This window comes from Zootoca vivipara, chromosome 7 (assembly GCF_963506605.1).
Source record: "Zootoca vivipara chromosome 7, rZooViv1.1, whole genome shotgun sequence".
NCBI lineage: Eukaryota > Metazoa > Chordata > Lepidosauria > Squamata > Lacertidae > Zootoca > Zootoca vivipara.
The window spans coordinates 34,006,429-34,032,779 of NC_083282.1; the positions used below are offsets into that span (position 1 = coordinate 34,006,429).

General features: G+C 42.4%; 1 protein-coding gene across 1 annotated transcript in view; it reads right to left on the reverse strand.

The window, feature by feature from the left end:
* The window catches only part of SGIP1 (SH3GL interacting endocytic adaptor 1), a 106,904-nt gene that overhangs the window by 74,833 nt on the left and 5,720 nt on the right, over positions 1-26,351 (reverse strand). The gene's annotated exons all lie outside the window — the stretch shown is intronic.

Below are 26,351 nucleotides of genomic sequence, written 5' to 3' on the forward strand. Positions count from 1 at the left end.
AGTGACACCACCTAACTCCTGTGTGTGGTTTCAGGGAAACAATGGATCAGCTGGTGGGCCTGAAGTTCCTGCCCCTGATTTAGAAACATAAACCCCCCCAAAAAAAAGCATAAAACAAGAGGAATTTAGGACCATTGACATTATTTGTAACCATTGGCTTCCTATACAGCAATATCCAATCGTTTTCTTCTGCTGATATGAAAGTCTATTAAATGGGCTCTATGCCCCAGTGCTATGGTCCATGGGGTCACGAAGAGTCGGACACAACTAAACGACTAAACAACAACAACAAATGCCCCAGTTGCAGCAATACATAACTCAATCTCTGGAGAAGCTACATTATTTTCTTCCACAATTACAATTATGTTCTAATAACATAATTTCTCTAGCAGAGATCATTGTATTTTTCAGCGCATTTCACCTGTGGCCCTCCAGTTGTTGGATTACAACTGCATACCCTCCAACATTTCTCCAATGAAAATAGAGACATTCCATTCCACAATGATAATTTTACTATTTATACCCCACAAATCTTACTGGGTTGCCACTCTGGGCAGCTTCCAACATATATAATAACATAATTAAACATTAAACATTAAAAAACCCTTCCCTATATAGGATTGCCTTCAGATGGCTCGGGGGTCGGATAACTCCATACCCTCAATATTTCTCCAATGAAAATAGGGACATCCTAAGGATAAGTGGGACATTCTGGGATCAAATCAGAAATCAGGGATGTCCCTGTAAAATAGGAACACTTGGAAGGTCTGCAACTGTTCTCTATACTTTAATAAACCAATAATATCCTACAGATCTGCGATGCGGGGGGGGTGTAGCACTCTTTGCAACTAAAGTGGTTTGTAGCTGCTCTTATTCAGTCCCTGCTTCATTCAATACTTACTCTTCACTATACAGCACCAGGGGAGGGGTTAATATCCCTCCCCAACCCCAAGCTAGCTTAGGCCTGCATCCTATTCCATATAATATTCCTGTGCTGCAAATATCTAGACCACTAGTCTATCCTTAGATATGAGAGAGAAATGTCCACCAAGCAAACTCTTAAGCATTTCTATGTGAGCATTATGTAAGTCAGAATGGAATGGCTAGTGTTATACCTCCAAACTTGTTGCTACAGTGATACATGCTCGTTTAATCTCCAGAGGCCAAGCTAATAATCACCTTGCTGCAAAAACACTCCCACATTTCCTGCTAGAATCTTTAGAGAGAGTAGAGCCTGTGCAACTCTGTCATGTTGCTGGGAAAAGCATGTCATCAGCACAAGTGATTCTGGAGGATTAAGAGGTGAGGGAGAGCAAAGTAATCTGATGTCATAAGCACTGCCTATAAAAAGGGTGCTTAGTCATGACTATTCAGGGAAAAAATACATTGAGCAGTCATCCTCATCCGACGATGTGCTATTTCATATATTACAAATCCAGGTTTGCCATAGGCAGCGATGGCCTCTTCTGGCTTTCAGGTGGGAGAATAAAACATTCTATATGTACATCTAAAAATATAGTACATAGTGTTGTGAGTTGGAGGGGAAGGGTTAGGTTGTATGTCTGAGTACCTTCTAATTCCTCAATCCTGCAAGGGTTACAATCTAATGGAGGACTCCATTGTTGAATTAGCCAAGCCAGCTTCTTGGTAACGGACCTAGAGTATGGACCCATATAAGTATGGGTCATTAGTATAAGAAAGGAAGTTGTGGTGGGGCAAGGGGGGGGGGCTTCCTCTGCTGGCTGGAGTGAGAAGAACAAAGTCCAGGGCAGGTGTGAGAGAGAGATGGGTTAGACCAGACATAGGCAACCTTGGCTCTCCAGATGTTTTGGAACTACAACTCCCATGATCCCTGACCACTGGCCCTGTTAGCTAGGGATCATGGGAGTTGTAGTTCCAAAACATCTGGAGAGCCAAGGTTGCCTATGCCTGGGTTAGACGCAGGCAGAAGCCTGAGAATGGGAGACATGCTTGATTTCTGCTTGAATTCAAGGCTGTGACTATGGGAGAAGCAAGACCTTCTAGGGTGCTAATGCTATGAGCTCCTCCATTGTAGGCTCAGGTTGTATATATATGTGAATAAACCATTTATCCTAAAGACACCACAGTCTCTGCTGTCCCTCATTTGGATGAAACTGGACCCTGGGTAAGTGCCTGAAATCTTGCACTGCTCAGAGCTTGGGATGGCATGCAACAATCCTATATAATAATGTCCAAGTTGTCCCTGCGTCCAGTTGTCCCGTGTGTCCCTGGGGTACTGCGCATGGGCCCCAGGGACACAGGGATTGGACAGCAGAGACGACGTACACACACGCGCACACGCTCTCTCCCCCCCTCTGCCAACTGCCGCTCCCGGCCGGACAAGCGCCTCAGTGTGCTTGCGCTAAGGAGCGAGGAGGAGGAGGAGGCTGCTTTAGCCCCCTTCCCCCCCCCCCCCTACGACCAGCAGACCAAGGGGCTCAGTACCTTGGATGCCGGTCTGGTGGGACATGACGGCAAGCAGTCGCCAGGAACTGCCGCCTCTCGGGCCGGGGGCAAAGGCAGGAAGCGGCGCCGGGGAAAGAGAGCCGCAACTCAGCGCCTCGCTTGCCTTCGCCCCGGCGGAGGCTCCTTCGGGCCAGGCAGCGGCGCCAGGACTCGGGCCGGAGACACCGGGGAAGCGGCAGAGTCACCGCTGCCATGTGCAGCTGAGGACGCGGCGGGCGTCGAGCCGAGGGGGCCGCCAGGGAGGCCGCCTCGAGCTCCGGGCTCCTTCCTTCCTCCTCCTCCTCTTCCAGCAGCAGCAGCAGCAGGAGCGCGACAATGGTGGGACCCCCTCCTCCCATCTCCCGGCAGCTCCGGCCACCCCTCGCGGCTCCTCACGGGCGTCGCCATAGCCTCTGGCTGGCTGCTGGAAGAGGAGGAGTAGGCTCGCTGGCCCTGGGATCCACCTACCGCCGCCTCCTTTCCGCCCCTTGGCTGCCTGAGCCCCGACACCTCTCCTTTTCCTAGCGGCGCCCATGGTGTCCTGGCCGAGGAGGTGGCGCCGCGGCCCCGGCTTCTGCCGAGACACGTGCTCTAGCGCCCGTTTTTAAACGGGCTGAATTCCACTAGTATTAAATAAATTATTATATTTAATGTAAGGGCACCAGGTTGGGGAAGGATGGCATAGAATGACCAACCAAACCATTTGCAAAAATGAAACCACAGATAAAGCCTTAGCCTAACCCTTATGTAAGTGTGTGTGTGTGTGTGTGTGTGTGTTTATACACACACACACACACACACACACACACACTTAAAGTTGTCGGGTAGTATATTTAAATATATCTTTAGATAGAGAGATAGATACACACAAACATATCAATCCAGTTCTGTATAAGGATATCAGGACAAAAATTAAAATGCAACATCCAAAGAAAACATCAGCAAACATGCTGCAGGAAAAAAAAAGATAAAAACAAACATGTCTGAGTTAACAGGAAAGTTTTAGTCTGGTAACTAAAAACAAATCATGTTGGTAAACCTCATCAGGGTGGGTATTTCATAGTTGGGGAAACACGTGAAACTACCCAAACCAGCCATGTTATCAGAACACATCCATCAACATTTGACTCAGAAGAAATGAGCCCACCTGTTTATTTGACGTAAGGTAATGTGCAGCTAAGTTATAAGGTAATGCACAGTGAAGTGTTTTTTTTATACCCAGGTGGCATATCCCTAAACTCAGACATCATTTCATATGCAAATGCCATGAAAATGTATTTTTGTCTTGTTTTTTCTCGTTTCATATTATCATTTTACAACTTCCAAGTAGCAGCTGTGTTCGAAGCAGAATGCAATTTTAAACAGTTCCTCAACCATCTCATTTTTTAAAAAATGTTAAAAAGTAGCAGCCACAGGATCCCTCGGTGCAGACTGGGACCAAAGGACAAAATGGGAGACTTCAGTGCTTTCTCTTGTGCCTCGCCCCCCCCAGCCCCCCCACCATATTCACTTGCCCCACTTCCAAAGGTCTGAAGATACATGTCTATGTGACATATTCTTTAAAGAACTACAAGTCCCAGAATTGCTTAGTCTTTGCAGATATTTTGCATGCCAAAGATGGGTACCTTGTAGCACTCCTGATCGTCAGGGAAGGAACAGTAACATCCCATGTGGTAGGGTAGAGACACCACCCTCCCACCACTGCATTCTAGCTGAAAAACTGAAACTAGATAGTGTATCAGGGACCAATGTTTAAAGGGCATTTGTCAGAGCACTCTGATTTTCAACTGTTTCCTTTGCTGGTGCTGCTGTTTCAAATTGTATTACACTGTTTTTTTCTGAAACATTGCCTTTATGAACTGCTTTGGATATTTTAACAGAAACATAAAATTAAAATATTTTAAATAAATAACACAACTATATGTGACACAGCAATGCCCGGCTACAAACACCAATTAGGCAGCAAGAAACACAAGGAGCTTCAATAAATGGAACTGAAAGAAGCTAAGAGATACTTTTTCCAGAAGAGACATGGTCTTTGCACAATCTGGCTCAGTTACGGCACTGTTTGAAGAACTAAATGAACAACTAGATAAACTGCCAAATGCAAGTACTATGGTCTCTTTATGTTATTTCTCAAATAAAACTCGATGTTTCCTTTCATAACATACAAGATTGTATAGGTTTGGACCAGCTTCCAAGAAATGATGCCTGGACACTGACTGAGAGAACAGTTTTTCAGTCTGGGACAATTTCATAATTTTCCTTTGCAATTTAATCAATTGCCCAAGTAGTTTTCAGAAATGAAAGAGAGATCACGATGCTACAGTCAATAAAGCACTTGCTTTGGGTGTCCCTGAATGATCTTGGCCAGGCATCCCCAAACTCCGGCCATCCAGATGTTTTGGACTACAATTCCCATCTCCCGCGACCACTGGTCCTGTTAGCTAGGGATCATGGGAGTTGTAGGCCAAAACATCTGGAGGGCCGCAGTTTGGGGATGCCTGATCTTGGCCAAGCTGGTGTCTCCACACTAGCATGTGGGAGTCTCCTATTGCACCACCGTGCTCTGGAGATACAGATAAGAACTGTGGAACACGGCAGAAAGAACACAAATCTCTTAGCCTAGAAACAGACAATGCTGCAATTCACATTAAAGGTTCAGTCTTGAAGAGGTTGAACTGCACTTTTGCCTAACTGCTAATGACAGTACAATTTTCTGAGAGAGGCAAATTGTGTCTGAAAACATTTGCAGCACCACTAATATGCTACAGAGTCTCTGGATTCTGTATTCTTGCAACTGCATCCAAATACAAAAGACACTTAAAAGGTTGTTCAAGAATATTAATTGACATTTAACTCAAGAGAATAATCACCTTCGGGAATTCAGACACTAAGGTAAGCCAGTGAAGTACATAATAGCAACTGCATGGAAAGCAGTTGCTTCCTTGGATATTAAAATAATTTCAAAAATAATTATGCACAAAAATAATTACATTACTGTAGTTCTATACAAACTAAGTCCCATACTCACATACTAAGGATGATAAAAAAACCCACTAAGATAATAGTGATTATATGCCATTAATATTAAATAAAAGCTTTTGTCTGCTACCAACAGCCTGTCTGCTAAGTTTCCATTCATCAAGAAGTTCAGCTCTATTCCTTTGGGCCTGAATACAGCCAGTGGTTTCCTTTCCAACTGCAGATGTTAATTAACTCAGCATTTCCAAGTCCATTATTTCATCACCTATCACTGCCATGTTAAAGGATCACACTACTTATTTTGCATATATTATGGCTCTAACTGAATTCTAACTATTTATATTTCATACATTTCATTTCTAATCTGGCTATTCCTTTGGAAACTAAACACCAAAAGAGTCATATGATTCTGTAAACACACTGATTATAGTTATTACCATGGAATACCCACAGTGAACTATAAACAGGAAACAGAAATTAACCACATAATATAAGATCAGAGTAGTTAGGCTCCAAGACCAATAATAATTTGTTTTTCTCAGGAGCTTGAGCATTTTAAAAGAGGGAGCTCTGATCATCTAACTATTGGGTGTTTAGTTTCAAAAACCTGCAAAACATTTTTGACTAGAGCAAAAGTAATGTGTTTCTACCTCTAACCACTTACAGCTCTCTTTCAAACTGACTAGCTTTAATTCACTTTTAGTTGAGAGACATGCAATTCCTGCAATATTAATTAATTAACTGGGAAATTTGTTGCATTGATGTTTTTAGGAGATGATTTGACTTGATACTAGAAGCTTCCTCTAGCATTTGATCAAGTTACCTAAATTCCTTAAAATGTGATTGAAACTTCTGTTACATTAGCCCAAAGAAATAAGTCAAAATGTTGTGCATTTTTAAAATTTTGATTTTTTTTTTTGAACCACAGGGTAGGAAAGGGGGTAAGTAGTAATCTAATTATTTTTAGCAACAAACCTTGACAGAAAGAAAAACATTACTTTGCATTATCAAAAGCAAAGGGATCTGGCTTTTGCAATAATCAAACACTATTTTGGATGAATAATCTGCAGAGAATACAGGATTAACATTTTGAATATGGGGAAAGAATATATTGTTAGCCGTAATGAAAAGAATTACCATACTTTTATTAATTATTAATTATTGGCTAGATTTTCTTATAGACGATTTTCCATTTGCTCCTTACACAACAAGAAAAATAATTAAAAAGAAGCTTGCTACTAGGAGCTGCTATCATAGAGACACGTATTTCAGAGACGGATTTAGGACAATGTGATCAGTTCCATCGCACTGGGCGTCAAACCTAGGGGGCGCTGCAGGGTACTAAAACTGTAAATTAAGCAGAATGGAAGACAAGAGGCGGGGAGGGGGGGATTTTCTTCTCACACAGGGTGTTGCTGAAATATGGAAGACCAAAGTTTGCCCCTGCACATTTCTTTCTGTCCTTAAGGCAACGTAAGAAATATGTAACATGTCAAGAAGGCTAATTTTTAACCAGAGAAGTGTGTTGTTGGAAACAAACCTTGTTTAGAAGCTTCAATAAGATGTATTGTATGAATTAGAAATAGTAGGCATCTTTTGACATTTGCTGAATTTTAATTTTCTCCTTTCTCAAATGACACAGAAGTGCCTCGATTTAGATTAAGTATACAGTTAAGTAAGACTTCATACTTTACTGACCTCTTAAATATATTTAATTGTTGGAGGAGGAGCAGGGAACTGCAATGTGCACCCAGAGGTCGCTCCCTCTAACCCAGGAACAGGGATTTTCACCTTGCATCTAAATGAGGACAACGCAGAAGATAACCAAATGTCATTTGGGAGGAAGTTCCATAATCCGGGTCTTTGGTTCACAAACCCAACCCATTACTATATGTAGTCCAAGAATACTATAACGCTTCCGAAATAAAATTCATAAGAAATGACAGCAGGAAAAAAAGAAAGAAAGTGCACCATGGACAATTGTAATTCAATCGTGTATATTGAGAGAGAGGGAGAGAGAGAGAATTTGTGCCCCATTTCATTTTTGACTTCATTTTTTACAAAGCTGCTTTGCAGAATACTGCAAATAGAAGTTGACTGGCATGACAATCTGATATGTTCATTAATATTTTATAGAACTCATTTACAAGTAGAATTGCAGATGTCACACAGTGGGGACGAAAGGAAAAATGCTTAGAAGTGCTGGAGTGAGACAATGGCCTTGATATCGCACCGCTTTAACAGACCCATGGCCCAGAAATATAGATCAGAACAGAGTTATCTGGAAACAGAGGTCAGTGGAAGGCTAACCAGGTTGGATATCAAGACTCATAGATATAGAGATCTCAGAATTATAGCTACACGCAATATAGATGCAATGTAACTGATCATACAGAACACCACAAAGACACATCAGACAGTTCCTGTGAGGTTACCACACTCGAAATATATGCCACCCATAAGGCATCAATTTTATAAATATCAACTCTTGTTTGAAAGTTCATAATGAATTGTCTATAGTTTGTGTATGGAATATCACTGGACTGAGAAGCATTTCAGGCAAAAATCACTAGATCATTCTTTTGAAAATATCTGGCACCGCCCACTAAAACAACAAAGCAATTTTGAAACCAAACAGAGACACAATAATTTAATAAGATATGGCAAGGGGAAGCTACTAAGTTGTTAGGCAAAGAGCACAGTAATTTGTGACCTACATAAGGATGGAAAGAGCCTTGTTGGTGCACTGTGAGGCCATTGACACAGCACAAAGAGGGTCAAGGTGTTGACAGTGATCCAGATCTGGAAGCTCCTTTCCTCTTACCATTTACTATTTATTTTATTTTATTTTATTTTATGCCTCACTAATTATTAGAGGGTGATATTTTTACCATAGCTGCCAAGTTATCCCTTTTTTACAGGGATTTTCCCTCATGCTGAATAGGCTTCCTCGCGAGAAAAGAGAAAACTTGGCAGCTATGATTTTTACTACACTCAATGATAGGATAGCCTGAATGTTGTAGTCTCTGGTTCACCCACCCACACTATTCCTGTATATAATCAAAGTGTATTGTAAGTTTTTATAGCACTTCCCAAAAAATATTCAAAAGAAATTTGACATAACATACTGCTGTTTACATGCTACATATATTACAGTCATACCTTGGGTTAAGTATGCTTCAGGTTGAATAGTTTCAGGTTAAGTACTCCGTGGAACAGGAAGTGTTTACTTCTGGGTTCCACCGTGTGCGCATGTGCAGAAGTGCTCTATTGGCGGTTTGCACACACACTCTATCACCACTCGGGTTAAGTACTTTTCGGGGTGCGAATGGCACCCCAGAACCAATTAAGTACTTAACCCGAGGTACCACTGTAAATGTTTTTGTTTTTCATCTACAATACTGTAATATTTATTTTATAGTACAGTACATACTGCTGGGTCACCTTGGGCTAGTCACACTGAAGTCTCTCAGCCCCACTCACCTCACATCACAGAGTGTTTGTTGTGGGGGAGGAAGGGAAAGGAGGTTGTTAGCCGCTTTGAGACTCCTTAGGGTAGTGATAAAGTGGGATATCTCCTCTTCTTCTTCTTCTTCTTCTTCTTCTTCTTCTTCTTCTTCTTCGCCTTCATTTTATGGATCAATGGTCTCGTTAGACAGTAAAATTTGTGTTAAGTTGCTGTTTTAAGGAGTGTTTTGCATTGTCTGGAACGGATTAATCCACTTTCCATTACTTTCAATGGGAAAGTTCGCTTCAGGTTAAGTACGCTTCAGTTAAGTACGGACTTCCGGAACCAATTAAGTACTTAACCTGAGGTACCACTGTATTAAATTTGAGACGTCCCCTCTTAAGAGCCAAAGCTATTTGTCTTTCCACTGGCTTTTGAGATATAAGAACATATCATACAAAAGCAGGTATTTACTGCAAACTTATTAAATAAAACCATGCCATGTAAATGGTCCCTTCATTCTGTTTGTAGATGGGTGTGTTTTGTGGGGGTGGGAGAACTTAACAAGGTTGATGAGGCCTTTGTTAAAAATCTATGGATCTTATCACCCATTTTCTAGCCATAAATCCATGACTACTATTGGTTTCTATACAATTTAGCTATTATCTGCAAGTATGCCAACCTCATGCTATTCAAGAAAAGAGCATGGAAAAGGTATCTGTACTATTGTTGTACTGCTAATAGCATATTAATAGGGAGACCCTTTGAAAGTAATCCAGTTCTAAGAATCCAGAATGCCTGTTCTATGATGTACTGTATATTCCCACAATACCTATCCCAGTAAGTATACACATTTGTTATAAATACTGTAATTGATGCAACACTACAGTTTGATGCCATTGTTTCTGCTGTGAATGAAGCTGTACCTTTATCTTATCAAGTAATAAGAGGTTTTTCACTTGCAAAATGGACACAGAAAATCATGTAAAATAAATGCCACTTCAGCTCATGTCTGCATGTTATATACTATAAGGGCTTCCACAATACCAGGAAATGTCACACTGGTTTACTTAGGCATAGATTTGACAAAGCAGCTGAGTAACAGCTGCAGAAGCATTAAAGGACATTTGGTGTGAACTGCAAAGACTCCAGTTCAAATCTCTGGTTAGCTACAAACTCATTGAAGGAACATGGGCATATTCCAGGCTCTACCCACCTCCTCCATCTGAAATACAAGTATAATAATAACTAGTAGCAGTCTATTATTTAGTTATTGTAAGCCTTACAGCATGCAAGATACAGCATAGGTGAAGCTTTTAGGGGAAAACTGTAGTAATGAGCAAAGAGGCACAAAATTCCATAGGAATCGCATTAGAGTGCACATGTATAAGATTATGCTGCAAGTCTCATTTAAATGGGAAAGTTGGTCACATTTGAATGTATATCACTGAAATAAGTGAGACTTAAAAGTCTTTGCTTGAACTGAGTCTACTGTTTGCTTGTAATGTGGATGCTGTTAAGTAGGCAGCCTAGGATTTCCTGCTGCAGTATTCTCCCCTCTCAAATCCCTCCGGCTCAGCATCTATCAAGGTAATTAATGCTGTCATTTATCCAAACTCTGGAACTGTTTATCGTGTATTGTGATACCTCCTTAGCAAAATGTACCTTAGACCAAAATCACATTTCCCAGCCTTTGCCAAGCTGATAGCCTCCAGATGTTTTGTATCACAATTCCCATCAGCCCCAGCATGGTAGTCCAAAACATCTGGAGGGCACTGGTCAGGTAATGGAAGGTTATGAAAAAGCCACTTGTTTGTACACTACCTAGTAAGGCTATAGTGAACATAAGATCTAAGCCACACAGCCAAATCCTATGCATATTCATTTGGAATTTAGTCTCATAATTCACTAAAAATTAGTTCAAGTAAGTTGACATTGATCTGTAGTCCTAGCCTCCCACCCAGACAACAACAACAACAACACTCAGCCCCCACCACCTACAGAGGATAGCAGTCCCTCCCAGCTCTCACCTGGGATCCCTCCTTTTTAAAAAATATTTTTTATTGCTTTTTCTTTTTTCTCATCACAAATATACTTATATTCATAATATACACTTTGCAAAACATCTCCCCCTCCCTCCTTTTGGACTTCCCTCAACTTCCTTTTCTGATTTATTATCCTCATTATTATATTCTGGGTTGTGTTTTTTTTTTACAATACATCATATTTTTGCTGGGATCCCTCCTTTTCCTCCCAGCCTGCCCACAAATTGGCCAATCGTGGGCAGGTTACCCAGTGGGCAGACCAGACTGAGCCTGTGGGGTTCACTCCAGTCTGTCTGCTGGGTACTGAAACCCAGGATGCTGGGGGTTGAAGGCAAAACTTGCTTTTAATTCCTCCATTCTTCTGTTAGCAAAAACACCTGCCAGGTCAAAAGCCCTTTCATAAGCACAAAGGCACCATTTGGATTTCATTCATAGAACTGCTATTTATATTACTCATAAGTATGTTCTTGTTCTTTAAAAGCTCTCTTATCTTTTATTATTTTCTATCATTCAGCTGAATCATGGATGCTTGCTTCTAATAAAAATCTGAGCTCAAAATAACATTTTTCAATTTATGTACATTCATTAAAGATTTTTTCTGTACCATGTGGTTGAATGGAAATGCCTCACATAACATGACATAAGCAGAATATTGCCCTCATATTTCATTCTCTGTTGGAATGCAGAAAAAGATGCATTTTAAGAATTCCACTTCTTTTGTTGTTTAAAAAGAATCACTCAGTCTTGCTAGGTCTGAACAGGTTCACACTGTGAATTTTCCACTGAAGTATAACTTTGTTCTTGCCTCCTTATTTGACATTTTGAGAAATATAATACTGTCAGATATTCATAGGTATAATAGCTGCCATTATTATTTATCGGAACATCTAATCAGGAAGCAAGAACAAAGTTATTATTCATGGAGGAAACAGCGGGGCAAATTTCTACCCTAAAACTGCCTGCTCACTCATGTCTGAATTAGAAATATAGAACATGAAATAGTCTTTCTTCTACGTGAGAAAATTATATTCCGTTCCTCCCCATCCCACAATCATATATCACACCCCTTCTTCTGTCTAATTTTATTTTCTAGAGCCTCCTTCTGCTCTTCCCTGTGATGATCCCATAGTTCTGTAAAAACTGAAAATCAAAACTTTGATTTAAGAGGAATAAGAAAACTCTGCATGAGATATGGAAAAATTTTATGGAGGTGTGAAGAATCAACTTTAACCCAATCCTAATTACCCCGCTCTCTTTTATTGGTATTTACTGCTGCCAAATCCTTATGAAAGACATTTGAAGAGATCTATGGGCAAGGTAATGGCTAGGCCCATGGGAAAGAAAACTCCTGAATTTGTAAACTATACCAGTCAAAGAATATATGCTCTTTAAGAAATTTGCTTAGGATCAGGATGCATAGAAAGAGTAGAATGGAGTCAAAATTGGTAGCAGAGCACAAAGAATTCACATTCTCTCTCTACATTTAGGCGGACCTGAATTTATAGCTCAGGAAAGCCCCCATCCACTTATGGGCAACCTCTCTTTGGCCATGGATATGTCATTTCATGGGCACAGCTCTACGGAAAGATTTTGACCTTAAGTTAGACAAGACTGAAAGGGGATTTGCCTAACTTAAATTGGGACTGCCTTGTTCTTAAACAGGGGAGTTCGCATTTTGAGTTCTTTCTCTTGATCATTCCTGCTTTTGAGTTGAAACACAGAAATGTAGAAAAAGGAGACAGGAGGTACCCAGAAAACAACTGCAGTATTTAGCATTCAGATGGTGTTTTGAGATATCAAAATTGCTTATCACAATTATTTTCATTTATAAAATGCCTAGTATATGCTTGGCACACTACAGAAATAAAAACACCAGGACTCTGTCTGCAACTAGGAAAGGGAGAATGAAGTAATCTACCTAAGGATGAAAGTACCACAGTGTGTGTGTGTGTGTGTGTGTGTGTGTGTGTGTGTGTGTGTGTGTAAATATTAACATCAAAAGGGAAGTGCAATAGATTTTAAAAAGCAGTTTCAATAATGTATTAAAGACAAAGAATATTTTCCTCAACTGGTTGGTGTGTGTGTGTGTGTGTGTGTGTGTGTGTGTGTGTGTGTAGAAATATAGAAATATATAGAAATTAATGAATTGATTAACTAACTAACTGTTCCTCCTTCATTCAGCACCTATTCACATGTGTTCCTGATCTTCCTGATCCTTAATACTTACGGAATCTTGTCTAGCTAGATTTCTGGCGGGCTGTTGTATCACAGGCGCAACAAAACAGGCATAGGCAGCAGCCATCTATGGCACCTGGGAAGGAACAGAGTTATCTTGGGCACAGCTATAGAACAGAGCCAAGCAAACACTCCTGCTACCCTCTCCAATGTAGCTTTGCTGCTAGAAGAAAATAAACTTTGCAACATATGGGCCTGCACCCTTTTTATGAATGCAAGCGCAGCATATTTTTGGATGGGCATCTGGCACTATAAAATAAGTCTATCTATAAATCACACTCTCTGCCTGGAACCTTTCACAGGATAAGTTTTAAAAACAGCACTTAATGGAGTAATTTTAAAATCAACTGAAATTAATGATAACCACTATAAATGATAATACTCCCAAATAGTATGAATGGCAGCATGAATTCTGTTCAGTCACTAGGAGTAACAAGGAAGTTATTATTTGTTAGTGGAATGACATCAAGGCATGACATCAAAAAGGACATTCCACAGTATTGGGGTAGTGATGGAAAAAGCTAGACTCCTTGCACTTTCAGATTTTACTTGTGTGAGCAAAAGAATATGGAACGTAGCTTTTCCTGAGATCTGAGTTAATAACAGCTGTCATCATGAGCCACCAAGTGCCAAGGTGAACAAAATAAGTGGCCCAAACTAGAGCATAGGGACACATGCTTTATTTCTAGCAGAACCTCAAGAACACTACATCCTGTCAACTTAGCTATCTTTTATGTAGGTAACTGTCAGTGGCAGAAGTCTGCATTCTGTAATCTGCACCTCCAGCATCTACCATTGGCTATCATAGTTTGTCTTCTTGGTGTTAGACACTGCCTATACATTTTGTTTTGTGCATATTTTCCACTCCTATAATGATCATAATATACCGTAGTAGGAAATTTCACTTTGTGTAACAAATTACAAAATTAAGGGGTCCAAAGGGTTGCAACAACATGCCTTATAAATGGGCTAGGTTTGCTTGAATGAAGGTAAGTTCAAAACCAAGTAGCAGCAAGCAGGGCAAACAGTTGACATGCTACAAAGTTGACTTGATCTACTGGTAGCCAAATGGCATTCCTGAGGCTGTAGCAGCATGGAGCGGGTGGTCATGGCAAAGAAGCAGCTTCCGAGCCAGCCCAGAAAAGATGGGATGGGGGTGCATGAAAAGCAGAGAAGGACAACTGGCTGGCATTGCTCCCCCCCTTCTTCCTCAGAACATGAGTCAACAGCAGCAAAAGCAAGGGCAGTAAAAAAAAAGTCCCCTTTGAAAAATTAGAGAAGGCAAATCTGCCTTCTTGAATTCACAAGTCAACTGCACTTTTTTAAAAAAGTATTTTTAAAAAACTGGGTTTCACACAGTGTTATTGGGAGTAGACACAAGCAGCAGCTGAGCTATGATTTTGTAGGTCACGCGTCTTTTGAGAAACAGCCTTTACAAGCAACTTTGGCACTTCTTTATATTGTCTGTGATCTTCAGATGAAGGGCAGTATACAAATTTAATATATAATAATGAAAATAATTATTGGCAGATAGCCGAAGATTGGTGATGCGTTCTTATTTTGCTTGCCACTGCAGAGGCTGCTTTTTATGATTATCTTTTTTAAAATCCACATATACAGCCTATTTGTATTCTCTGATCACTAATGTTTTAACAATAGAGCTCTGGAACTGACCCCTTTCTTCCCTTTCTTATGGATTTGACATTCTCTCCAAGATCTAGCAATTCTGTCCTAGTGCTGAGAGGTTGCAAACTTGGTGTGTGGCACCTCTATCTATGGCAGGAGGCATTTGCTCAGCTCTAAGATGCTGGACTATGTAGGCCTTTGGTCTGATCTAAGGACTCTTCTCACGTTCATCATGCACACTGAATGAAAATAACAATGCCTCACTTCAGGACATTATTTAAAGCTGATTTCTCATTTCTCTCTTGCATTTAAACCACCATTTCTGGCATCAAATTATGGCAACCAGACCAGAGGCCAGGTAGGCACCCTAACCCTTCCAGTTGATTGGGTAGCCTAGTTCAGCATGAGTAGCCTTGTGATGAAAACTAGTCTGACCATGCATGGCAACTACAGTACTGTACATGGAAATGTGTGGATAGAAAAAAGGAGCAATAAAGTCAGCTTTGCTGCATGGCTGCTCACCAGAGAGGGCTGGTTCCCCACATGGATGCAGCTGCCATCCCATGAAATCCTAAGTGGCCACTCCATAATTTGCATGCATTTATTTGTTAGGTGTTTTCCTGTTCCAATATGAAGTACATGAAGCAAGTTACAAAATGGTGCTTCCTACCACAATTAAAACAGGTAAAATAACTGGGTGTGTGGGGTGTGTGTGTGTGGAAACAATCCTAACAAAAAGGAAAAGAAACAGCAACCAAAAATATTAAATGTCCAACAATTCAGACACTAGGAAAATCCTTTGAGAATGTAAATACTGTATTTTTATAGGAGGAAGGAAAAGAGGGAAATGGGCTGGTAAGTCTCTCAAGGCAAAGGAGACGGTTCAGGGATTCTACTGATGAAGCTCTTCTCTGTGCCCAAACTGTTCTCACATTAGGGAAAGATGGCATATGAAAGAGACTTCAATCCCACAATCCGCGGGAAGCGGTGATATAGTGAAGACATTCTGTAATGTCTGCAGGGCCCAAGATGTTTGGGAAAGGGCTGTAACCAGCACTTTGAAGCCATCCAATAGTCACAGCCAAGAGGATCTACCACGTCACTGCTTAGGTTTAAGAAGTACCTATGGCAATTCACTTACATTCAGCACTGCAGACTCTGATTAATTGACATTTTGGCTCCCTTTCTTCCTCTCTTTTTAAAAGCTTGACTACATCACAAATATCAAATCAGCCTAGTCATTTGTTTTTCCAGAGGCAGCACCATGGCTACGTCTTCCCTGATCATGGGAAACAAGGCTAACACTGCACTGATTAGCTGGGAACAGACAGTGCTGTGCTATGTTGAATTGCAATCCACTCTTCTCCCTGTCCTGGTTTTAAAGGCTGGCGAAACTATGTGGGGGGGGGGGAGGCGATGGTAGGGGAGAGATAACAAGACTGGCAGCTGCCATCGCACAATGCTTCATTTCATCCATCAGGGAAAGGTCTTGTCGGCAAGGAGGTTAATATGAACTTGTTCTATGCAAGCGTTATTAAGCACCTTTCTGAACAAGAAAGATACTGTCCTTAAAGTGCTCTTTTCTTCCAGGTTTAGCAAAAAAATGGAAAATCTACTGCATGCTAGAATGCTTAGGGTCACTTTTATCAAGATAGAAAGGGTCTTCCTCCCGATATCGTTACCACAGAGTTAGAAATGCTCCTAGGCAATAGGCAATGAATAGAAAGGAGTGGTAACATAGGGAGGGTGAATACTCAACACCCCAATAAATCCACCAAGGACTGACATACCCAAATCCAGGGTGACAACCTCCTCGGTTGCAGTAGGAAGTTGAATAACCAGACTAAAAACAAACCCTGCCATGTAGTACTGCCCCCACTCGGTACCCCAACCTGAACTAGGGAAACTTTAGGCTTTTTCTGGGTGCCATGGGCCAGCATTGAACCAGCAAGCGGCACCCAGGCACGCATAGGTGTTGCAATCCACAATCTTAATCACAGTGGGGGCCATTAGACAAATGTCTATTTTTACACAAAAAGGCATGGATACAGGAATGCAGGTATTGCTTAGCGCCCATCAGGGCCTAGGGGGCATCCTTCCAAGCTCTAGAAGGCATCTATGTTGGTTGACCATGAATTTCTGCACAGTCATCGCGCCCCTGGTGCCCTCTTGCATCAGATGCTCACAGATGGCAAGATAAATATAATTAATGCAACTCTTCCCCTCAGTGAATACCACACCCAGAATTGTGAGTTAAAAACAATTTTAAAATGTGAAAGGGGGACTTCTTTATACAGTATGTGGCAATCAGGTATGTTTTACTTTGAGTTGACCAACTCTGTGGTTCTGGGGATCATGCAGTGGCACTGGATCAGGGCTTTGTGGCCTCTGATGCTCAGAAATGAGTGTGACGTTTGCCATAACTATATCTTACAAACAACTGAGGAGGCAGAATGGATTTACAATGCAATTTTATGAGGTGGAACTGGTGGATTAACTGCCTCTTCCAAAGCTCTGCCAACTTCTGCTGGCCAGGGCAGGAGAGGACTAAATGTATTCCTCACCTTAGTTAGGGGGTAGAATTAGTTACACAAGCATACAAAGAGGGAGGCTATTCTGGGGCTTCTCTGGGGAAGGAAGGGGCTTAGATCCAGTGTATCCAAAGCCACCGCTATCATGCCCCATCCCTAGAATCACGCCCAGTGTTAGGGCCTACTGATGGATGGTCAAAAACCTGCCAGCAATAGATCTATGCTCACAGAGCTATCTATGGGTGCACTGGGGGCCTTAGCAGCAGATGTGCACGTTCACCAATAAAGCTCTTCCATGCATGGAGAGAGGTGCCTCCAATTCATCCCAAACCGCTCCCCAGGCCAGCTAGCAGATCCAGGGTTAGGACTGGAGTTTGCTTAAAAGTCAATAACCTTATATCATTCACATAATATTGTGAATCTCAATATTTATATTTTGCCTTTATACGTTTTTTTTTAAAGAATATGAAAAACACCAAGAACTGATAATGAGTAGCAGAAAAAGTAACCTGAAGTAGCTTTTATGCTTCTTGTTGTTTCTAAATAGATATTTTCTTTGTTTCTAAAAATAATATTATTTGTCAGTAAATACTGTTAGTTTACAAATAATGATTTTTTTCAGTCACTATGGGCCTAATCATAATTATCATTGCTCTTTTTTATTATTCTTACATATTCTTTTCCAGATAAATCACCACAGACTAAAGGCTTTATCTCAAGTGTAAGGAGCCATCTTCCTGAGGATAATAGGAACTGGCAGTTACTGACCATAGCTTGTAGCAGTGTGAACTGTAAAAGAAAAAGGATTGAGAAATCTTGGAAAGACGTTAGATGAGAGCTTCATCTATAATGTTCAGTTTGTAGTTTTAAAAGACCACCAGAAAAGCCAGAAGTATCTCTAAAACTTCAGACCTATAAATTCTTGCCTGGGAGTAAGCCCAGCTGAGTTCTCAGGCTACTTGTGCCACATGTAAACTATAAAGGGGACGGTTGGGCAAGTCTGAAAACCATTGGCAACAGTTCATTTGTTGCTTATTTTATCTTTCTCCACACTGCTGTTGGTAAAATGGTGCTGCTGCTACAGGAATATCAGTGTGTTTCCATAGCCAAAGACACTAGGTTAATCTTTGGGATATGGACACCACGTTCACAGAGCAGAAAAATAAATTAAATATCAAACACAACCAGGGCTGGCCCTACCATTAGGCAAAGTGAGGTGACTACCTCAGGTGGCAGATGGTGGTGAAAGGAGTCCCTTGGCTGTTCCTTCTGAGCCTCCCTGGCCATTTCCCTCTGTTAAGAGGACAGAGCTGTATATGCTGTGTACAGCATGTCCTTGCATCCCCTAAACTAGCATGCTGCCTCAGTTGTTGTGGAGTAGACCATCCCATCATTACGGTAGTGATGAACTGAGGTTCCATTGCTTCTCTTAAGTGAAATGGGGAAGGGAACTGCCATTTTGTCCTTTGCCTTAGGCAGCAATACTCTGACCATCAACCCCCTCAAATGCACAACTTACGCTCATTCCTATTAGAGGGTGAACCAATATCTTCTTTCTTTTCCTCATTACCCTGAAGTGCAGCTATCTTGACTGTGTGTGGTGTATCATCATCCAACTCCTGCACCACAGCCTTTGTATACAGGGAACATATAGCACGGGCCATTGACCTCTTAAAGCTAGAGTTTCAGAGAGTAAGGGAACGATATTAAGTCCTTACCACCCATCTTCCACCACACTTTCCTGGAAGCATGATAAGAAGGTCCTCCCTTCTTGATCCATGACACTAAACGCCTCTCTAAGCCACACCATAGCAACCATGTTGTAGGAAGTGATGCTTGAGAAGTCCATTATGACCGGTTGGGTTTGACACCAATCAACAAACACACAAGTAAAGCTTCCTCATTTGGCTTGCTTTAGAAGCCAGTAAGAGCCTGCTCTGGTCTTCCAGGGAACTAGGCAGGGTCAGTTATCAAGGGTCAGCACAGCAGTGTCCCTAATTTCCAGGGATGTCCCTGATTTAGAGAATCCGCCCCCGTTTCTGATTTGATACTAGAATGTCCAGCTTTTCCTTAGGATGTCCCTATTTTCATTGGAGAAATGTTAGGGGCATGGAGTTATCAAACCCCTGAGACGTCTGAAGACAATCCTGTATAAGGAGGTTTTTTAAAAAAATGTTTAATGATCTATTATGCTTTTATATATGCTGGAAGCTGCCCAGAGTGGCTGGGGCAACCCAGTAAGATATGTGGGGTATAAATGGTAAAATTATCATTATGGAATGAGACATCCCTATTTTCATCAGAGAAATGTTGGCGAGTATGGCATAGGCATGTGCCAAGGGGGTTACCCCCCACAAGGGACCTGATGACAACAGCTCCCCGGAGCTGCTGCAGTGAGGAAAGAGACTCATGGTGTTGAAAGGACTATGGGAGTTCTTGCCCAAGGGCTCTCCTAAACCTGGAGCCAACAAGGATTACAGACAAAGAGAAGCTTGATTCAAAACATCCTCTGAGCAAGTAATTCAAGTTTGGCCTTGTTGTTGTTTAGTTGTTTAGTCGTGTCCGACTCATCGTGACCCCATGGACTAGAGCACACCAGGCAATCCTGTCTTCAGTTTGGCCTTAGAAAGTAGGAAAATATTGACCTCTGCTCTAGATTTGCTTATCTTCTGAGGCCCAATTAGATACTTGCTTAGTAAGAGTATGTGCAGAATCAAGTCTCTCCACCATGGTCTACTGGAGAGGCAATACAAGCAACCGTGGCTGGAAAACACTTCTAGCATTCACCTTACCTTGTGCACTCCTCGTGACCCCAGAGGCCAATACAGGCAGCAGGAGACTTCTTAATGATTAGGTAAAGGTAAAGGGACCCCTGACCATTAGGTCCAGTCGTGACCGACTCTGGGGTTGCGCGCTCATCTCGCATTATTGGCCGAGGGAGCCGGGGTATAGCTTCCAGGTCGTGTGGCCAGCATGACAAAGCCGTTTCTGGCAAACCAGAGCAGCACATGGAAACGCCGTTTACCTTCCCGCTGTAGCGGTTCCTATTTATCTACTTGCATTTTAACATGCTTTCGAACTGCTAGGTTGGCAGGACCAGGGCTTTGTGGCCTCTGATGCTCAGAAATGAGTGTGACGTTTGCCATAACTATATCTTACAAACAACTGAGGAGGCAGATTAATGATTAAAACATGACAAAATGATCATTCAAGAGATAAAATGTGAATTGCCCCCAAAATATGCAGTAAAGACCAAAATAAATGAACGAATAAGGGCACATATTTCCTGCTTGATGCAGCACCAGAACACAGGGAGAGAAACCACAAACCAGCTTACTCAACAGCGTTTCAGGTAAAAGAACAGAAATCTCTACAGACCCACTTTAATTAATTAATTTCTATAGCACTAGCAATGTACATAGTGGTTTACAGTATAACAATGTACATGATGCTTTACAGTATCCTCAGATGGGGAGACAGCTGAAGATAGAGAAGGGGAAATAATAAGAAGAGTAAGTACAAATGAAGTTCCTTAAACTGAAGCTTAGAGACAGTATTGGAGGACTAAGGTGGTTCAGCCAAAGGCTCCATGGAAGGGATCTGAAAGGAGGGAAGTAGTGGGGGGGGGAGAACAGGCACTCTGAAACTAGTTTGGGGGAAGCTACCAGGAATCAGGGGCGCAGGTGGCGCTGTGGGCTAAACCACAGAGCCTAGGGCTTGCCGATCAGAAGGTCGGCGGTCCAAATCCCTGTGACGGGGTGAGCTCCCATAGTCAACCTAGCAGTTTGAAAGCACGTCAAAGTGCAAGTAGATAAATTGGTATCACTACAGTGGGAAGGTAAATGGCGTTTCCGTGCGCTGCTCTGGTTCGCCAGAAGCGGCTTTGTCACGCTGGCCACATGACCTGGAAGCTGTACGCCGGCTCCCTCGGCCAATAACGCGAGATGAGCACCGCAACCCCAGAGTCGGTCACGACTGGACCTAATGGTCAGGGGTCCCTTTACTTTTACCAGGAATCAACTCCTGCCAACCTAGCAGTTCAAAAGCACCTCAAAGTGCAAGTAGATAAACAGGTACCGCTCCGGCGGGAAGGTAAACGGCATTTCCATGCGCTGCTCTGGTTCGCCAGAAGCGGCTTTGTCATGCTGGCCACATGACCCGGAAGCTGTATGCCGGCTCCCTCGACCAACAAAGCGAGATGAGCACCGCGACCCCACAGTCGTTCACTACTGGACCTAATGGTCAGGGCTCCCTTTACCTTTACCTTACCAGGAATCAAAGTAACTGAGGGAGGATTAGCTATGTATAAAGAAGGAGATTTCTGGATGGCACTAAGGTCATAGGCAGGAACATACCCAGATCCAACAGAGTCATAAGGCCATTCAAGCAACTTTTTTTTCTTCCTGCACTTGCACGTACAGATCCTTCTATTATGAAATGAAGTCCAACAGAGCATTGAAAGGGACCCCATAGCATAATGGTATGAGACAAAGTCAGATTCTGAGTATGGGGGTGGCTAGGGAGACAAATTCAGTGGAACAAGGAGCGGTCATGCGCCAGCACCTAGCATACCCAGTAAGACAGGGTGAGCCAACCCGGTACCCTCCAGTACTAGGTCCCACCAACATTTGTCAGCATGGACAGGGCTTAGGGATGATGGGACTGGTAGTCCAAACATCTGGAGTGCACCACATTGGCATCCCCTAAGTAAGACATTGCTATGACCAAAAAAACGGGGACAGACAAATGGCTCACTTGGGGGGGGGGGACTCCTTAGGTAACAATCTTCTTTAAAAAAAAAACCAACCCAACATGATGCAGTTTTAAAATTGGTTTTCTGAGAACTAAACTAGCATGGGACCACAATGCTTATCTGATTTCATGGATACTAAAAACCACATTATATTATACAATTCAATTAAACAAAACTATATTATTAAGAAATATGATGAAATGGTCCAGATACAGCACTGACCCCCACTGCCTACTTCTACGCACCAATCAAAAAAATACACAGAGAGAGTGCTCATTTTATTTCTAAAACAGTTTACACCACCTTCTGGGCTTAACAAGGGCCCCCGAGGTGTTTTACAGCTGTAAAATTCCATAACCCTTAAGAACAGGATGCATTTGAGACTGTTAAAATTAAAAACATACTAGCAAGTTTTAAATATATCCAAAGCCTGCAAGATTAAAAAAACTGTCTTTACCACCTACCTTAAAAACAACAGGGAAGGGGCTAGTCTAACCTACATTGGGAGGGAGTTTCACAATTAGGGCATTGCCGGTGAAAAGGTCATGTTGTATATCCCCACCATTCATACCACCCTTGAGGACAGATTGCAGAGCACTGCCTCCAGAAAAGGCAGAAATTATGGGCTGGTTCCAAACAGGCAAGAAAAGCCTGGCCTATTCTGGAAGGGAAATTTCTATCCTTTCATGGCAGCATATCATGTAAGTATACTAACTGTATGTGTTTGACAAATGCACTTTAGCCACTGCCCCCTGTTCTTGGTATCATTTGTGTATGGGGACTGGCAAACCGAACCCTCCCTGACATCACAGGACTCTAGTCTCATTAATCCCAGACAACATGGTCAACGGTCAGGAGTGAAGGAAACTGCAGGCCAACAACATATGGATGGCCAAAGGCTCCTTGTATCCCTGTGCAGCATGAAGCAACTATTTCTGCCACACTTAGTGCAAACGTAATATTTTTCTCCCAAGGCAAACTGCAAAGCAGGAATATGATTTTTGTTGGGACTCTGACACCGGAAAGAACCCTCACCCCTCTACCTATGTACCATGAGGCTCAGTGTAATAACTGTTCTTAAAACTTCACTTTGTAATCTGGCTCTTTTTCTGTATACTCTGAAGCATAATTAAACAGGTGAGTGGGATTAGCCATCTTTTTTTGTTACCTGCAATGCCCATTGGAACGATGCTGTGTCATGACATATTGGTAAGTACGCCGGCTGCAATGGATTAAATTCCACCCACTCCTTCACAGTAGCAGAAACACTTTGGCCTAGTTGCAGTTTTAACTGTCTGCAGCAAATTTCATAAGATCTGGACTCCTTATATAGATACCAGAAAACAGATTTGCATAAACATCTTCACGCATGACCTATAATTTAACCTCATTTTCCCTCTCACAGCAATGGGTTTGCATCCCAGTCTCCCTGGACATCAAGACATAGGTAGGTTGTTCCCTGCCCCACCCCCAATACTTGAGCTTTGCTTAGAGATGTTCAGGTTAATATGTACAACTTAGTATGAAAGAAAAAGAACCCCTATTAAACTATGTTAAATAACCAGAAGGTTATTTTAAAAGTTCAATTCACTATGTCTGGTTTTATAACACAGAAGAGTTAGCTAGTGAAATAGGTGGTATATAAATTTAATAAATAATACTAAATAATATCATGGGTGAAGAATGTTGGAATAAATACAGGATAAGCTGGTAAAGGGACACTCAACTCTTTCAGGCACAACTGCAAGAAGTGTGTACTGAGTAAATGCAAGAAACATCACTTCAGTATTTGACTGTGGATATTTGGTTTTCTGCAGGTGTGGAGAACCTTTGGCCTTCCAGATATTTCTGGACTACAATTCCCATCATCTATGACAGTCGGCCAAGCTGGTTGGGGCTGATTTGAGCTGCGGTCTAACAGTACTTAGGTCACAGGTTTCCCACCTCTGGTGTACTGCTCACCAACAAACCATTAGTCTCCTATATAATGTGCACTCTCAAGTACTAAGAAAATTGTAGTGAAATACTAGAACTATTGACCCAACTTAGCCAAAGTGAAGAGAGCAGTTAAACCAAACTAGTATTAACTGAAGATGGTTATGCATAGGCTTGATTCTCTCACCAAAATAAATGGGACTTATAGGTGCTCAACTTTAGTCGGACTGCTCTCATTATTTCCAGAATACAACCAACACTATACAGGTATTATCCCCATACAAAACTAACACAGTATGGGGAGAGTGGAAACCCACTCCCACTGCCCTGCCATTCCAGGGATTCATACTTTGCAGGGAAGTTCTAAACAGGGGAGCACCAGAATACAGCGTATTAGTACTGAACACCCAAACAAGAAACAAGAGGTTATGGGGCAAGGTATATTAAATAGAAAATAATTTGGCACACACGTGCTTGGAGGGTGTGTGTGTGATAATATCAAAATTTTAGCTCCAAGTACATAATAGTAAACAGGGATTCAAAAATTGAACATGACTCAGTTCTAAAAGGAGCACATTAGCTCAAACTGACTGACATCTGGAAGTCTATTCCCCCCCCCCCACATGTATTTGACTGAGCATATGTTTGGCTATATTTCATATACAACTGGACAAGACACATAGGTTTTCAGACTAACTGAGCAAACAATAAATACAACTAAGAATAAGCCATCACAGAGATGGATAGTCTAGCAATAATATTGAAAAGCAATATAATTCAAACTAAGTCCAAAAGTCTTTGACCTTTGAAATGAAATGGAATTTGTTCCTCACCTGTTCACTTCCTGTGTTTTTTTTTAAAAGTCCTGCATATTCAAAACACAAAGTTAGGGCAGCTAGGTGCTGATTGGTCACCCATAATGTTGTGTTTGTTTGTGTAGTTTTTGGAGGCATAGACATGGGCGTACCCAGGATCAAAACTAGGGGGGGCAAGGGGAGGGGCCAAGGCACGGAAGGGGAGGGGCCACAAAGTGGGCGGGAACAGCGAACTCGCGCTCCGCCGGGCTGTGCCCCTCCCTAGAAGCAGGGCTGGTGGGCGGAGCCCAGCCCAGCGGAGCGCGAGTTCAGCGTTCCCGCCCGCCGCGCCGCGCTCTCTGGTTCCCCGCCGCGCTTGGCCTTGCCAGAGGGCGCGACGGGGAGCTGGAGGGAGGGCGCAGCGCGGCGGGCGGGAACGGCGAACTCGCGCTCCGCCGGGCTGTGCCCCTCCCTAGCAGCAGGGCTGGTGGGCGGAGGCGGAGCCCAGCCCAGCGGAGCGCGAGTTCGGCGTTCCCGCCCACCGCGCCGCACTCCCTGGTTCCCCGCCACGCTTGGCCTTGCCTGAGGGCGCGCCGGGGAGCTGGAGGGAGGGTGCGGCGCGGTGCGGCGGGAATGGCGAACTCGCGCTCCGCCGGGCTGTGCTCCGCCTCTGCCCACCAGCTCTGCTTCTAGAGTAGGGCAGCTGCCCTAACTTGCCGCATGGTGGGTACGCCCTTGGGCATAGATGAGAGATTGACTCACCTGGATGGGTCAAAAAAAAAAGAGGAACACAATGCAAGGCACCAATTGTTGAGCACACAGGAGTCAATGATGCTGCAGGTGGCCCTAGAACAGTATTTCTAGTTCTTGCATATCTCAACATTCTGCGCTGAAAGGTGAGGAAGAGGAAATAGTGTTGACTGGCTCTATAATATGTTGTATAAAGATGCTTTGCAATGAATACCCACTTGCCTATTTTCTGGTAAGACAAATTATAGGAAAAATGATTGCTATTAACAGAACTCTATCTTCAAGCTATAATACTCATGGATTCATTTTAGTAGCCCATGAACAGAATATAAAAATGTCTGAGCCAATTCTAGGCCACTGCATCAAAATGATGAAGAACAGTATGGTACACTGATGCACTGGGGTAAGACAGCCTAACTTCAAATATGCGCTTAAGGGGTCTGAACAGGTGGCAGCTGACCAGGAAGGAGATGTGATCAATAAAACTATTGAACTGGTGCTGTGAAAAAGGCAAATTCCATTATATGGATCTCTAAAGAGGGGGCTGAAAAGAAAACTCTCAATCCCATAACCATGTTATACAAATCTGTGGTGCAATTGCACTTTGAATACTGCCTACAGTTCTGATTGCCTCATCTCAAAAATGATATTATAGACCTGGGTAAAGTGCAGATAAGGGCAACCAAAATGATTGTGTGGCTGGAAGAAAAGCATTTGAGGCCTTTTAAAGAAAAAGGTAAAGGGACCCCTGACTAGTCCCTTTACCTTTTCCTTTAAAAGGTC